This window comes from Schistocerca serialis, chromosome 6 (genome assembly GCF_023864345.2).
Source record: "Schistocerca serialis cubense isolate TAMUIC-IGC-003099 chromosome 6, iqSchSeri2.2, whole genome shotgun sequence".
Lineage (NCBI taxonomy): Eukaryota > Metazoa > Arthropoda > Insecta > Orthoptera > Acrididae > Schistocerca > Schistocerca serialis.
In genome coordinates this window covers 598,135,354-598,152,313 of record NC_064643.1, presented here as the reverse complement: position 1 = coordinate 598,152,313, position 16,960 = coordinate 598,135,354, and the positions used below count along the sequence as shown (strand labels likewise).

The 16,960-nt window shown below is 41.5% G+C and overlaps 1 protein-coding gene across 2 annotated transcripts in view; it reads right to left on the bottom strand.

Moving 5' to 3' along the window:
- LOC126483846 (NBAS subunit of NRZ tethering complex-like) overlaps positions 1–16,960 on the bottom strand; it is a 405,587-nt gene that overhangs the window by 199,612 nt on the left and 189,015 nt on the right. The window lies entirely within an intron of this gene.

Sequence of the window (16,960 nt, the reverse complement as noted above, 5' to 3'; positions counted from 1 at the left end):
CAAACAAGATTGAACAATGGCATAAGGAATTCTGAAATTGAGGAGAAGCACTGAAAAATCACCATTCTGCCAGAACCACCCACTACAGTTTTCAGCTGTGCCATGCTAAGATGCAAAATAGCTGTAGTAGCAGGATGATGAACATATAATAAAGGCGGCTTGTATCCAACTTGTTTCAAAATAAACTAGAGTTCCTACAGAACGCTAAGTTTCTCTTAACTTACGTATGTGCACGAGAGAAACTGTGCACTTTGGTGGCAGGTGCTCCATCAACACTAGTTGTTAGAAGACACGCAAGGGGCATTGGTGCAGCACATTTGCACTGAACTGTGTGTCATCCTGTGATACATGACAAGTGCAGTGGCACTGTTAGCCCTTGCTGTAAGGCAGGTTTACTGTTGCTAAGTCAACATCCAATTCCAAACAGCATGCAAAGCTGGCAAACACTGCACCAAATGAGTTGTTCTCTTAGCAGAGCCCAAGGATAAGATTGTTGTTTTTTGTATTATAATGTTAGACAGAAAGGATTCAGTTCTCATGCAGGGTTATGTCTTCACTTTATGACTGTCAGGATTCAAAAATATGTTCCACATAGGGAGGAAGGCTGAGGTGAACTTAAAACAGACACAGAAAAAGAGGGGGCATGGGGGAGGGGAGGGGAAGGGGGGTGGCAGCAGAGGAGGGAATCTACGTAAACACTTCTCTGTACACAGTATGTGCCCTCAGCAACTCCACTATATGATGAGTGGCAACTTTCATAATATTGCTGCATCTCAGTGAGGATCAAGTTAGATGAGGTAATAACATCTGTTGTATGCTGTAACCAACGGCAACCTGGCACTATTTGTCAGATGGCATTAGAAGGAAGTGGAATAATACTTAACAGAACCCAATGTGACTTGCAAAGCTTTCCGCTTACAACCCACTATTACTGGAAGTACCAAGAAGAATGTACTCCTGCCTGAAGAGTCCTTCAAACAGTTGCCTACCTAAACTACTTAAGACACCACTACTGACTACAGCCTGCTACCCTCACTTATTCAGATAGCCACTGCTCACCATGGCCAGATCAGCATGGCACACCTAATGCAACGTAACAAAACAGTTTCACAAAATCAACAGACAACACATGCTTGTGCCAGGGACTTTCTCCTCTGCTTTGCTCCTTGTAATCCTCATTGCATTAGCATAAATGTAGTAGAAAAGTTGTGGTAAAATGTGAATAATTTAAGAATAAAGGAAACCATTCACTGAAAAGCAGAAGTGTTGAGTCGTCAACAAGCACACACAAAGAGGACAAAAACTTGCTAGCTTTTAGAATCAATCCTTTCTTGACAGCCGTACAAATATACACAAAAGAAATGCACAACCCCACCCAAGCCCCAACCCCCCCTCCCCCAAACTCTCTCTCTCTCTCTCTCTCTCTCTCTCTCTCTCTCTCTCTCTCTCTCTCACACACACACACACACACACACACACACACACACATACACACACACACGCGTACATACTTACATCTGTCCACCTACATAATACCCACTGGACGTACAAGCCTGCAGCCGGCACAGAGTAGCACACAGGTGTGTGTGTGTGTGTGTGTGTGTGTGTGTGTGTTTTTATGTGTGGGCGTGCACGCGTATTTTATTCAGTGAGTGGTCTCAATGCATTAGCAATTATTTACTGCTACTGGCTTAAGACCTTCACCCTAGTGGCACCTACTCTAGCATCCTAATAAAGACACTGCCACTGACACACCAACTAAATAACCTGGTGATCAATAGCTCCAGCTGCCACAACAATCCATAGTGGAAACAAATCTCTGGTGTTATGGACATAGTGAGCAGTGGCTCCACGTTGGCCTCTTCACAAAATACTAGAAAAGCATTGCTGACAACTGAAAATGTAATCTCTCGTAGACTTTATATATCTATGTCTGTTCCTTTTTGGTTATACTTTTTATTTTGCTTTGTGATTTTTTTCTTACCATTCCTTCTACGGTAATATGAAATGCTACCCAAAAGTTCCCTGAATGTATGAGTAGCTGATGAAGTCTAGTTAGTACAATGAAACGCACCCAGGGGTATCTCATATATCCTTTGAGAGCTAGTGGCTCAAGCATTTGTGATCTAGGTGGTCATGCTGCATGTCTTGTGAAACTGATGATGATTATGGCTGTCTGGGAACAATCTGTGTGCATTAACTTTTGTTTCAGACTCAGAAAAGCTGCTATACAAACACATGACATGTTGAAGCAAGCATTTTGGGAAGATACCTTACACCACTGCCAAACTTACATACGTTTTAAATGTTTTCAAGATGGCAGAACATAGTTTCACAGTGATCCCCATTTAGGATAGCTGTCAACTGGCGTTACTTCTGAAAATGTCACTGCCTTTCAGAATATGCCGGAAGATCGGAGGCAAATCATCCAAGATGCATGCAATAACACAGGGCTGTCTTAGGCTGTGTCAGAGGATTCTGTCCAATGAAAGTAGTGCATAGGCGATTGGTTCCTCCCCATGACTATGTGAGGTCACACACTGCATTGATCACCTAGGAGTTTCTGACAAAAAAAAAATTAAAAAAAGACAGTTCCTCAACTGCAATCTTCACCCAACCTGGCAACAAGTTTGAATTTTTTAATCCCCAGTATGAAGCTCCAGTTAAAAAGTTGAATGTTCCACCCAGTTGAGGAGGTTCAAACAGAATTGCAAGTGATACTAAACAGGCTCACGAAAAACACATTCCAAGGAGCTTTAAGTTCATGGAAAAAACTGCTGCAAGTTGTGTATGCACCCTCTCAAAGGGACTACTTTGCAGGCGATGGTGCTAAAAAAGGTCCAGGTAAAGAGTAATTTTATTTACTGGTATATTCTGGTAACTTTTGGGCAGCACCTCATAAACAACTACTTCCCTCTCATAGTCACTAATAAACTGTGGCAACTGAAAATTTTAAAGTATCGGGGAGTACTGGATCCAATAACATTCTCCATGATTATTGTTACTCCACAATACTTTTTGCACTCTCTAGACAAGGCCATTAGTGGCCACTCATACAGGATGGGTCGATATGTGGCCATAAAGTACAGCCATTGATCTGCACAAGAGAGAAGGATAGTGGCCCCTGCCAGATAGGGTACCATCTGTTTGAAGTACTAAGCCCTTAGCTCACTTAGATTTCTAGGGTTTGGTCACCGTTAGACTTGCCATTCATGTGGGCTATAGTCAAAAACTGCCATAATAAATGTACTGAAGTTGTCTTTATCATTAGTTATTTACCGGAATCAATCTTTGGACCTCAAACTCCAATCAGCTTAGCTGCAACTGCAGACAGAATCACCACAGGTACTGCAATAATCGCTACCACTCACAGCCTTTCAGTGTTTGCCTTTGTTCAAGAACCACCGAAGTACAGATTCTGTATCAACTACACAATACGTTGTTACCAGTCCATTCTGAGAACCCTCTGCAGTTCCACTTCACCTCCATTACAGGTGGTGATAGGCACCAAATCATCGTGAATAAAATGTTTAGTTAATTGTCTTATGTACAAGATTTAATTAAACTTTTGAATAATATCTATAATCACACTTGTCCAACAACACGTGTTTTGCTTTCAAGAAGTATTCAGGCATATCATGGTAAAACTAGGTCAGATAATTTTTGTAGAAACTCTGAATTTAATGCAGTAATTCTTTTTTCCTGTGCACAGGGTAATTTTTCATTATGGAGATTGAACAAGCAATGTGTCTACTTCAGCAGTGACAACAGCCACAGGTCTGTTTTAAACAGTACACAATAAAATGAAAATTCAGCTGTTTCCATAAAAGCTGTGAAATATGAGCATGTATACATATTTGGATTAGTTTTCCTAAACCCATGTGATATGCTACAGTCTGATCCATGAACAATGGCAATTTGTACAAGTCAAGACAAATTTCGGGGACAGCACTGTTGTCATTTCCAAGCAAAAGATGCAGCATGCGCTTACATGTGGTTTGCGCTTGATGAAAGTGTGCACCCCACAAATTAGGCCTCTTTCTTGCTTGTGTAGAGCTTGTGATTGACCAACACCATCAGCTGTGGCAACTCGCAATGAATGGAATAAAAATTCACTAAATAACTCACTACGATTGAGTACAACACCTGCATGGCAAACAACATTCAGAACACTACTGAATGCTCACTGCTGACAGGGAAGGCGTGATGTACACGCACAGAACAAGCCTAAACTTGACTGCCATCATTTGTGACTCCAACTATACACATTAGCATACAATTCCATTTACAGACATCTTAGCTGATCCTGTATCGAAGTTCTATTAAGTATGGGCAAAAGAAAATGTATTTCATTTGACTAGTATAGACCTACAGTATCTTCTTGCTATATATAACATGTGTAGCAGATTGTTTTGCAAGAAGTTTCAGCTCCAACATCAACATGCATTGTATCATGTACTTGTCTTTTCAAGAGGTATTCAGTTCTGAAATACATTGTTCCATTTAAAAAACTGTACTCAGTTCTACAATTTACCAAGATTATGAACTTGCAGAATTTGTTCTGGACACCTCCCTATTCTTAAAACTAAATTCCAACATTCTAAATCTTCCTGCCAAATGAGTCTGATTCTTTCTAGCTCTGCATTTATTTTTACTCCATGTCTCAGAGAAGTTTATGATCTCTTAAAAGTGTAAAGTGGCTTAGGACCTTCACATTCTGTTTGGTTCCTTTACTGTTTGGTAAAACATAGTCACTCATGGTTCAGGACCTAGGTTATCCTTGCTAAGACCAGCTCCCACAGTTTTTTCTTTTTCTTTGTTGTGGGAAGTATGTGTTCAGGACAAACATGTTCACTTCAACGCTAATTCTAATAATGTACAACCACAGTCTTTTTTTGTTATCTCATATGAAGTTTTCCACTGAAGAAATGTTCTTTAGTTTTTGCCCACTTTGCAAAATAATTATGTTGTTTCCTTCACAAAACACAGTAATTGCAAATAACATTGAATTCAAGGCATGTCACACAACAATACTCAAGAGACCAATGAATTCCACATCAGAGAGATAAATAAATACACTAAATCTTGATAGAGACTGGGCCCAAAGCTGCTGAGTATTGTTTGAATGATTTCATACCATCTTCAGCTGTTATATTTATTTATATGTCATACTATTGTACAATTTCAGTCCTAGACTACTTTCAAGTATACAATGCTTCTATTTAGCAGAGATGCTGAGTCATAGATAGGCACAACAAAAAGACTGTCACAAATAAGCTTTTGGCCAACAAGGCCTCTGTCAAAAATAGACACCACACACAGTCTCAGGCAGCTGAAGTCATACAGATTGCAGCAGCAGCAGCACCAGCACCAGCAGTGCATGATGGGAGTCACAACTGGATAGGAATAAGGAGGAAGCTGGGGTGGGGCGGGGAGGGATAGTATGGCAGGAAAGGGGGACAGTGAAGTGCTGCTGGGGAGCATGCAGGGCAAGGTGGAAAGAGGGTAGGGCAGCTAGGTGCAGTCAGGAGGTTAGACAGAGTGCAGGGGAGAGGTGAGGGTAGGGGTGGAACGAGTTAGCAGGAAATGAGAGAAGTAAAACGACTGCTTTCATTCGTGGAATTAGGGCTGCTTAGTGCTGGAATGGTTACAGGGTAGGGTCTGGATGGTGAGAGCAACAACTAACAAAGGCTGAGTTTCCACCTGCGCAGTTCAGAAAAGCTGGTATTGGTGGGAAGGATCCAGATTGCATAGGCTATGAAGCCGTCATTGAAATGAATTGTGCAGTGTGCTCAGCAATAAGGTGGTCCACTTGTTTCTCGGCCACAGTTTGTCGGTGGCCATTCATGCAGACAGACATCTTGTCATTTGTCATGCCCACATAGAATGCAGCACAGTGGTTGCAGCTAGCTTGTAGATTACATGACTGGTTTCACAGGTAGCCCTGCCCTTGATGGGATAGGTGATGTTTATGATCAGACTGGAATAGGTGGTGGTGAGACGATGTATGGAACAGGTTTTGCATCTAGGTCTATTACAGGGGTATGAGCCATGAGGTAAAGGGTTGAGAGCAGGGGTTGTGTAAGGATACACGAGTATATTGTGTAGGATTAGTGGGCAGCAGAATACCACAGTGGGAGGGGTGAGAAGGATAGTGGGCAGGAGATTTCTCATTTCAGGGCACGACAAGAGGTAGCTGAAGCCCTGGTGGAGAATGTACTTCAGCTGCTCCAGTTCTGGGTGGTACTGAGTTATGAGGGGAATGCTCCTCTGTGCCCAGACGGTGAGACTTTTTGGAGATGGTAGGAGACTGGAAAGATAAGGTAGATTTGTTTTTGTACAAGGTTGGGAGGATAATTACAGTCTGAGAAGGCTTCAGTGAAACCCTCAGTATATTTCGTGAGGGACCACTTGTCACTGCAGATGTGATAACCACAGGTGGCTTAGCTGTATTGAACAGACTTCTTGGTATGGAACGGGTGGCAACTGTCGAAGTAGAGGTATTGTTGGTGGTTAATAGGTTTGATATGGACAGAGGTACTGACATAGCCATCTTTCAGGTGGAGGTCAACATCTAGGAAGGTGGTTTGTTGGGTTGAGTAGGACCAGGTGAAGCGAATGGCGGAGAAGCTGCCGAGGATGGGATGAGAAGTTCCGCTTTATGCAAAACACCTTTTTAGTTTTGTTTCACCCACACACGTTTCAGCATTTTTGTGCTATCGTCAGTGGGTTCAATTTTTATTTTTAACTGTAAAATTGTAGTTACATATTAACATTAACACATTAACAGACTAAAGGCCGAAATACTAAATGTCTTTTTCCAAAGCTGTTTCACAGAGGAAGACTGCACTGTAGTTCCTTCTCTAGATTGTTGAACAGCTGACAAAATGGTAGATATCGAAATAGACAACAGAGGGATAGAGAAACAATTAAAATCACTCAAAAAAGGAAAGGCCTCTGGACCTTATGGGATACCAGTTCGATTTTACACATAGTACGCGAAGAAACTTGCCCCCCTTCTTCCAGCGGTGTACCGTAGGTCTTAGAAGAGCATAGCATTCCAAAGGATTGGAAAAGGGCACAGGTCATTCCTGTTTTAAAGAAGGGACGTTGAACAGATGTGCAGAACTATAGACCTATATCTCTAACATCTATCAGTTGTAGAATTTTGGAACACGTATTATGTTCGAGTATAATGACTTTTCTGGAGACTAGAAATCTACTCTGTAGGAATCAGCATGGGTTTCGAAAAATACGATCGTGTGAAACCCAGCTTGCGCTATTCGTCCACGAGACTCAGAGGGCCATACACACGGGTTCCCAGGTAGATGCCGTGTTTCTTGACTTCCGCAAGGCGTTCGATACAGTTCCCCATAGTCGTTTAATGAACAAAGTAAGAGCATATGGACTATCAGACCAATTGTGTGATTGGATTGAAGAGTTCCCAGATAACAGAACGCAGCATGTCATTCTCAATGGAGAGAAGTCTTCCGAAGTACGAGTGATTTCAGGTGTGCCGCAGGGGAGTGTTGTAGGACCGTTGCTATTCACAATATACATAAATGACCTTGTGGATGACATCGGAAGTTCACTGAGGCTTTTTTGCGGATAATGTTGTGGTATATCGAGAGGTTGTAACAATGGAAAATTGTACTGAAATGCAGGAGGATCTGCAGCAAATTGACGCATGGTGCAGGGAATGGCAATTGAATCTCAATGTAGACGAGTGTAATGTGCTGCGAATACATAGAAAGAAAGATCCCTTATCATTTAGCTACAATATAGCAGGTCAGCAACTGGAAGCAGTTAATTCCATAAATTATCTGGGAGTATGTGTTAGGTGTGATTTAAAATGGAATGATCATATAAAGTGGATCATCGCTAAAGCAGATGCCAGACTGAGATTCATTGGAAGAACCCTAAGGAAATGCAATCCAAAAACAAAGGAAGTAGGTTACAGTACTCTTGTTCGCCCACTGCTTGAATACTGCTCAGCAGTGTGGGATCTGCACCAGATAGGGTTGATAGAAGAGATAGAGAAGATCCAACAGGGAGCAGCGCACTTTGTTACAGGATCACTTAGTAATCACAAAAGCATTACGGAGATGATAGATAAACTCCAGTGGAAGACTCTGTAGGAGAGACGCTCAGTAGCTCGGTACGGGCTTTTGTTGAAGTTTCGAGAACATATCTTCAAGCAGTATATTACTCCCTCCTACGTATATCTTGCGAAGAGACCATGAGGATAAAATCAGAGAGATTAGAGCCCACACAGAAGCATACCAACAATCCTTCTTTCCACGAACAATAAGAGACTGGAATAGAAGGGAAAACCGATAGAGGTACTCAAGGTACCCTCCACCACACACCGTCAGGTGGCCTGCGGAGTATGGATGTAGATGTAAATGTAGATGTAACATTTGTGTTGTTTACAACATTATGTAAAGGTTCCATTTATAGCTTACTTGAAGAAAAGTGGATGTAAGCATTAGTTAACATACCTTACATGATGTTAATGTCCATTTACTTTGGTAGCTATTCTGCTACACAATATACAACTTGTCGTCTGCAAACAGCAAAACGTAATTTATTTTCTCTTTGTCATGCATTTAAGAACGGAAATGAGTCTGTATCACGTTTTTTGTGTGAAACTTACAGTTTTGAAGTTGTGGTACGTTCTCCAGTGTTGTTGGTGAAGTAAATAGGCTTACTTCTTAACCTATGGTCACTTGGCTCTGCACTTTTTTCGATTTCTGAAAACATAGGTGGAGTTTTTGCTGCCATTACATGTTGTTGTGGCTGTGTGGTGTTCATTTGTTTTGTAGCATGTTTTGCTGCATGAGGCGCTTTAGTTTTTAATAGTATTTGGCGTTAATGGTGTATGGTTTGTGTGGGTTTGCATATGTATGTTGAGTACTGGGGCAGAGAGAGAGGTAGATACATGGAGAGGTAGATAGATGGAGAGGGAGAGGGAGAGGGAGAGGGAGAGGGAGAGGGAGAGGGAGAGGGAGAGGGAGAGGGAGAGGGAGAGGGAGAGGGAGAGGGAGAGGGAGAGGGAGAGGGAGAGGGAGAGGGAGAGGGAGAGGGAGAGGGAGAGGGAGGGAGGGAGAGGGAGGGAGGGAGAGGTAGAAAGATTTTTATTTTTATTTACTGGTTTTTTCCCATGAATGGTTTTGGTGTGGGTGTTACTTGTGTAGTTCTTCTATTGTGGCAAAGAGGGTTTTGTTGCAAAGTGATGTGTATTCATTTAGTACTTTCTTTCCTTGGGCTATTGATTTTTGGGTGTGATAGTATTCTTCTAAAGTTAATTTTTGATATAGGCTGCTAGTAGTTTTTAGGATGTGTAAGTCAGTTTCAATGTTTGTTGGGTGGTGATTGTGTGCTACAAGGTGGTCTGCAAATGTTGAGTGTGAGCTATTGCTTTTCAGTGCTCTGAGGTGTTCTGTATATATCATTCTGAAATTCCTACATGTTTGGCCCACATATACAGATTGACAGCAGTTGCAAGTAAGTTGGTAAATACCGGACTGGCTGAGTTTGTCAGTTTTTGTGGTATTTCTTCCAAGTCTGTTTTGTATTGTGTTGTTGGTTCTGTATGCGATGTTTAGTCCTTGTTTCTTTACTATATTACCCACCCTGTGTGTGACTTTGTTGTTGTAAGTCATTATGTGCCATTTGTTGCTTACTGTCTGCTGATTTGTTGTGTGTTGTGCTGTGCTTGTTTGTGTGTGTGTTCATGGTTATGTGTTGTTTGTTTCTGTATCTTGTGGTTTATTTTGTCTGCTCTCTTTGCACCATATCCATTCTCATGTGCAATTTGTTTTATTGTGGTCAGTTCTTCTGTGTAATCATGTTTGTTCATGGGTATTTTTGTTCAGCCTGTGAAGTAAATAACTGAAGTTGGCTTCTTTGTGAGTTATGGGGTGATTGGATTGGTTATGAATAATGGTGCTGGTAATTCTGCGTTTTCTCTAGATTGTGAATTCATGTTTGTTGTTTCTCTTGTGTATGGTGAGATCTAAGAAATTAGGTATTTCATCTGTTTGTGTTTCAATGGTGAATTGTATTTGTGGGTGGATGGAGTTTATGTTGTCATGAAGTTCTTTTATGCGAGCCTGTGGTTCATCTATTAAGCATGTCATCTACATATCTGTGTCAATATATTATTATGTACTGTTTTGGTATTAGTATTTTGTCAAAGATTTGTTTCTCTATCTGATAGAGGAAGATGTCAGCTAGGAGGCCACTGATTTGGGATCCCATGGGTAGTCCATCCTGTTGAGAGTAAAATCTGTTGTTGAATGTGAAGTAGTTTTGCTCTGTGATGAGCCTGAGTATGGCCGATTTTCTTGTATGTTTGTTGTGGGTATGTTTCCTTGTACTTCGAGGTTTCTTTCTATGATGTTGATGGTTTCTTCTGTTGAGATGTGTGTGTACATTGAAATTATGTCAAATGAAACCAATGTTGTTGTGTTTGGTATGTTTTCGTGTGTGTGTGTGTGTGTGTGTGTGTGTGTGTGTGTGTGTGTGTGTGTTTTTTGGCTAAGTGGTATGTAGGTGCTTTGGTGAAGTTTATCAATGGACATATACGTATTCAGGGTTTGTGAACTTTAGGCAATTATTTTAGGGTGGGAGGGGGGGCTTGGGATTTTTCTGTATCATTCTTTTAATCTGTGTCTCTGTGAAAATTGTTTCTACGTTTTTCACGTTTTTCTGTATCTTACTTTGGTATCGGTTTGTTGGGTCACTTATTAATTCTGTGATGTTGTTGCTTTGGATGAATTCCAATGTTTTGTGAATGTATTACTGTTTGTATATGACTACTATTGAATTACCTGTCAGATTTTGTGATGATGGCATTTTCTTGTGTTGATTTGCTCTGAAGTTTTCTGTAGGTTTCTTCTTCAGCAGTCCTAGTGTTTTCTTTTATGGTGGCTTTGTTCTCTTTAATTATGTTTCTTATTTCCTCAGCAACCAGTTCTCTTAGTTTTGCATTTAATTCAGGTGTGTTTAGTTTTTCTTGTTGCTTTATGATGTGTTCGGTTTCTGTTGTTATATTTTCTACTGTCCTGTGTGACGCCACTGTGTTTATGTTATGTTTGGGACCCTTTTCAAGTAGGCTGTTTTCTTGTTCAGATAATTTTGTGTCTGTTAGATTAATCACTCTTTTGTGAAAGATGTGTTTGTTGCATTGGTGGTGGGATTGGTAGGTATTTGTGTGGTTTATCATTCTGGTGAGTTTCTTTTGTTGGATTGTATGTTTTTTGCCTATTATGGTATATGTTCTGACCCTGTACATTAGTTCATCAATAATGGTGGATATATTATGTGATTTGCCAATTCTATATGCAATCTGTATAGTTCAATATTCAGAGTCCGTTTTTTTTTTTTTTTTAAATACAATGTGGGCCAAACATGTAGGAATTTCAGAGCCAAGTACACACAACACCTCAGAGCACTGAAAAGCAATAACTCACACTCAACATTTGCAGATCATCTGATAGCACACAATCACCACCCAACAAACATTGAAACTGACTTACACATCCTAAAAACTAGTAGTTGTTGTTGTTGAGGTCTTCAGTCGTGAGACTGGTTTGATGCAGCTCTCCATGCAAGCTTCTTCATCTCCCAGTACCTACTGCAGCCTACATCCCTCTGAATCTGCTTAGTGTATTCATATCTTGGTCTCCCTCTATGATTTTTACCCTCCATGCTGCCCTCCAATACTAAATTGGTGATGCCTCAGAACATGTCCTACCAACCGATCCCTTCTTCTGGTCAAGTTGTGCCACAAACTCCTCTTCTCCCCAGTCCTATTCAGTACTTCCTCATCAGTTATGTGATCTACCCATCTAATCTTCAGCGTTCTTCTGTAGCACCACATTTCGAAAGCTTCTATTCTCTTCTTGTCCAAACTATTTATGTCCATGTTTCACTTCCAAACATGGCTACACTCCATACATATACTTTCAGAAACGACTTCCTGACACTTAAATCTATACTCGATGTTAACAAATTTCTCTTCTTCAGAAACGCTTTCTGTGCCATTGCCAGTCTACATTTTATATCCTCTCTACTTCGACCATCATCAGTTATTTTGCTCCCCAAATAGCAAAACTCCTTTACTACTTCAAGTGTCTCATTTTCCAACCTAATTCCCTCAGTATCACCGGACTTAATTCGACTACATTCCATTATCCTCGTTTTGCTTTTGTTGATGTTCATCTTATATCCTTCTTTCTAGACACTGTCCATTCCGTTCAACTGCTCTTCCAAGTCCTTTGCTGTCTCTGACAGAATTACAATGTCATCGGCGAACCTCAATGTTTTTATTTCTTCTCCATGGATTTTAATACCTACTCTGAACTTTTCTTTTGTTTCCTTTACTGCTCCCTCAATATACAGATTGAACAACATCGGGGAGAGACTACAACGTTGTCTCACTCCATTCCCAACCACTGCTTCCCTTTCATGTCCCTCGACTCTTATAATTGCCGTCTGGTTTCTGTAAAAATTGTAAATAGCCTTTCACTCCCTGTATTTTACCCCTGCCACCTTCAGAATTTGAAAGAGAGTACTCCAGTCAACATTGTCAAAAGCTTTCTCTAAGTCTACAAATGCTAGAAATGTACATTTGCCTTTTCTTAATCTAGCTTCTAAAATAAGTCGTAAGGTCAGTATTGCCTCACATGTTCCCATATTTCTACGGAATCCAAACTCATCATCTCCAAGGTCAGCTTCTACCAGTTTTTCCATTCATCTGTAAAGAATTCGCATTACTATTTTGCAGCCGTGACTTATTAAACTGATAGCTCGGTAATTTTCACATCTGTCAATGCCTGCTTTCTTTGGGATTGGAATTATTATATTCTTCTTGAAGTCTGAGGGTATTTCGCCTGTCTCATACATTTTGCTCGCCAGATGGTAGAATTTTGTCAGGACTGGCTCTCCCGAGGCTGTAAGTAGTTCTGACGGAATGTTGTCTACTCCCGGGGCCTTGTTTCGACTTAGGTCTTTCAGTGCTCTATCAAACTCTTCACGCAGTATCATATCTCCCATTTCATCCTCATCTACATCCTCTTCCATTTCTATAACATTGCCCTCAAGTACATCGCCCTTGTATAGACCCTCTATATACTCCTTCACCTTTCTGCTTTCCCTTCTTTGCTTAGAACTGGGTTCCCATCTGAGCTCTTGATATTCATACAAGTGGTTCTCTTTTCTCCAAAGGTCTCTTTAATTTTTCCAGTAGGCAGTTATCTATCTTACCCCTAGTGAGATAAGCCTCTACAGCCATACATTTGTCCTCTAGCCATGCCTGCTTAGCCATTTTGCACTTCCTGTCGATCTCATTTTTGAGACGTCTGTATTCCTTTTTTCCTGCTTCATTTACTGCATTTTTATATTTTCTCCTTTCATCAATTAAATTCAGCATTTCTTCTGTCACCCAAGGATTTCTACTAGCCCTCGTATTCTTACCTACTACATCCTCTGCTGCCTTCACTACTTTATCCCTCAAAGCTACCCATTCTTCTTCTGCTGTATTTCTATCCCCAATTCCTGTCAGTTGTTCCCTTATGCTCTCCCTGAAACTCTGTACAACCTCTGGTTTAGTCAGCTTATCCAGGTCCCATCTCCTTAAATTCCCACCTTTTTGCAGTTTCTTCAGTTTTCATCTACAGGCCACAACCAACAGATTGTGGTCAGAATCCACATCTGCCCCTGGAAATGTCTTACAATTTAAAACCTGGTTCCTAAATCTCTGACTTACCATTATATAATCTATTAAGTTGTGCTCTGTGCAAAATGCTACCAGGCGGCTTCCTCTTTCATTTCTTACCCCCAATCCATACTCACCTACTACGTTTCCTTCTCTACCTTTTCCTACTACCGAATTCCAGTCACCCACGACTATTAAATTTTCATCTCCCTTCACAATCTGAATAATTTCTTTTATTTCATCATACATTTCTTCAATTTCTTCGTCATCTGCAGAGGTAGATGGCATATAAACTTGTACTACTGTAGTAGGCGTGGGCTTTGTGTCTATCTTGGCCACAATAAGGCGTTCACTATGCTGTTTGTAGTAGCTTACCCGAATTCCTATTTTTTTTTATTCATTATTAAACCTACTCCTGCATTACCCCTATTTGATTTTGTGTTTATAACCCTGTAGTCACCTGACCAGAAGTCTTGTACCTCCTTCCACCAAACTTCACTAATTCCCATTATATCTAACTTTAACCTATCCATTTCCCTTTTTAAATTTTCTAACCTACTTGCCCGATTAAGGGATCTGACATTCCACACTCCGATCCATAGAATGTCAGTTTTCTTTCTCCTGATAACAACGTCCTCCTGAGTAGACCCCACCCGGAGATCCGAATGGGGGACTATTTTGCCTCCGGAATATTTTACTCAAGAGGATGCCATCATCATTTAACCATACAGTAAAGCTGCATGCCCTCGGGAAAAATTACGGCTGTAGTTTCCCCTTGCTTTCAGCTGTTCGCAGTACCAGCACAGCAAGGCCGTTTTGGTTAGTGTTACAAGGCCAGATTAGTCAATCATCCAGATTGTTGCCCTTGCAACTACTGAAAAGGCTGCTGCCCCTCTTCAGGAACCACACGTTTGTCTGGCCTCTCAACAGATACCCCTCCATTGTGGTTGCACCTATGGTACGGCTATCTATATCGCTGAGGCACGCAAGCCTCCCCACCAACGGCAAGTTCCATGGTTCATTGGCGGGGTGGGGGGGGGGGGGGGGGAGGGGGGGGGCGGAGTAGCAACCTATATCACAAATGAACTATAGAAGAAAACTATCATATCCAAAAATCAATAGCCCAAGGAAAGAAAGTACTCAATGAACACACATCGCTCTGCAACAAAACCCTCTTTGCCACAATAGAAGAACTATACAAACTATACAATTAACACCCACACTAAAACTATTCATGGGGAAAAAAAAAAACAAAAACAAATAAATAAAAATAAAAATCTTTCTACTTATCCCTCCCTCCCTCTCTCTCTCTCTATCTCTCTCTCTGGCCCAGTACTCAACACACACATTCAAACCCACACAAACCATATAGCACTGACCAAATACAATTCAAAACTTGCGCGTCTCACCTAGCAAAACAAGCTACGAAACAAATAAACACCACACAGCCACAACAACATGTAATGGCAGCAAAAACTCTGCCTGTTTTGAGAAATTCAAAAAAGTGCAGTGCCAAGCGGCCGAAGGTTAAGAAGTAAGCCTATAAGCCTATTTACTTCGCCAACAACACAGGAGAACGCACCGTAATTTCAAAACTGTAAGTTACACACTAAAAACGTGATACAGACTCATTTCCGTTCATAAATGCATAACAAAGAGAAAATAAATTACGTTTTGCTGTTTGCAGATGACAAGTTGTATATTGTGTAGCAAAATAGATACCAAAATAAATGGACATTAACACCGAGTAAGGTATGTTAACTAATGTTCGATCCACTATTCTCCAATTAAGCTATAAATGGAACTTTTACATAATGTTGGAAACAACACAAATGTTAATACATAATAACAATTTTACAGTTAAAAATAAAAATTGAACCCACTGAAGATAGCACAGAAGTGCTGAAACATGTATGTGTGAAACAAAACAAAAAAAGTGTCTTGCATAAGGCGGAACTTCTCATCCCATTTTCGTAACAAGCACAGACACAACAAGAAGAACTGCACCACAAGATGAAGCTGTGGCGGTTCTGGAGGAAAGTGGATAGGGTGTCCTCACCCTCGATCCAGACTGCAAAGATGTCATCTATGAATCTGAACCAGGTGAGGGGTTTAGGAATCTGGATGTTTAGGTAGGATTCCCATGAATAGGTTGGCATAGGGTGGTGCCATGTGGGCGCCCATAGCCATACCCCAAATTTTTTTGTAGATAATGCCTTCAAAGGAGAGGTAATTGTGGGAGAGGATATAGTTGGTCATGGTGACTAGGAAGGAGGTTGTCGGTTCGGAATCCATCAGGAGTTGGGAAAGATAGTGTTCAGTAGCAGTAAGGCCATGGGTCTTAGGGATGTTAGTGTAAAGGGAGCTGGCATCAATAATGATGAGCAGGGCACTGTTTGGTAAAGGGACAGGAGCTGTAGAGAGTCAGTGGAGGAAATGATTGGTATCTTTTATATGTGAGGGTAGGTTCCGGGTAATAGGTTGAAGATGTTGGTTTGCGAGAGCAGAGATTCTCTCGGTGGGGGTACAGTATCCGGCCACAATGGGGTGTTCTGGATGGTCGGGTTTATGGACTTCAGGAAACATGTAGAAAGAAGGCAGGAGTGTGGGGAGCAGTAGGGATGGGCAGAGAGATGTTCTCCACGGAGAGGTTCTGGGATGTGCCTAAAGATTTGAGGAGCAACTGGAGATCCTGCTGGATTTCTGGAATGGTGTCACTGTGGCTAGGTTTGTAGGTGTATGTATCTGACAACTGGCAGAGTCCTTCTACAGAGTAATCCTGGTAGCTGAAAGCAACAGTTGTGGAGCCGTTGTCTGCAGGTAGGATTATAAGGTTGGGATCACTTTTTATTTTTTATTTCAATGACTGCTTCCCAGTCTGTGCCATATGGATCCTTCCCTCCAACACCAGCTTTACTGAATTGTGCACGTGGGAAATCTCCCTGCAATACATCCTACGTTCTCATAACCCTCCCGGCCTCAACCTTCATTAGTCATTGCCCTCACCTATCCAGCCCCTTCCCTGTTCCCATTCCAGTACTACATAGGTGTCATTCCACCAACACACCCAGTCCTTTTACTTCTCTCCTTCTTTCTACCCCCACCCCCCTTGCCACCCCCCCCCCCTGCCACCCTCACCCTCTCCTCTGCCCTCTATCTAACCTCCCGACTGCACCTAGCTGCACTGACCTCTCTCCACCTTGTCCCTGGGCACTCCCTTGCAGCACTCCACTGTCC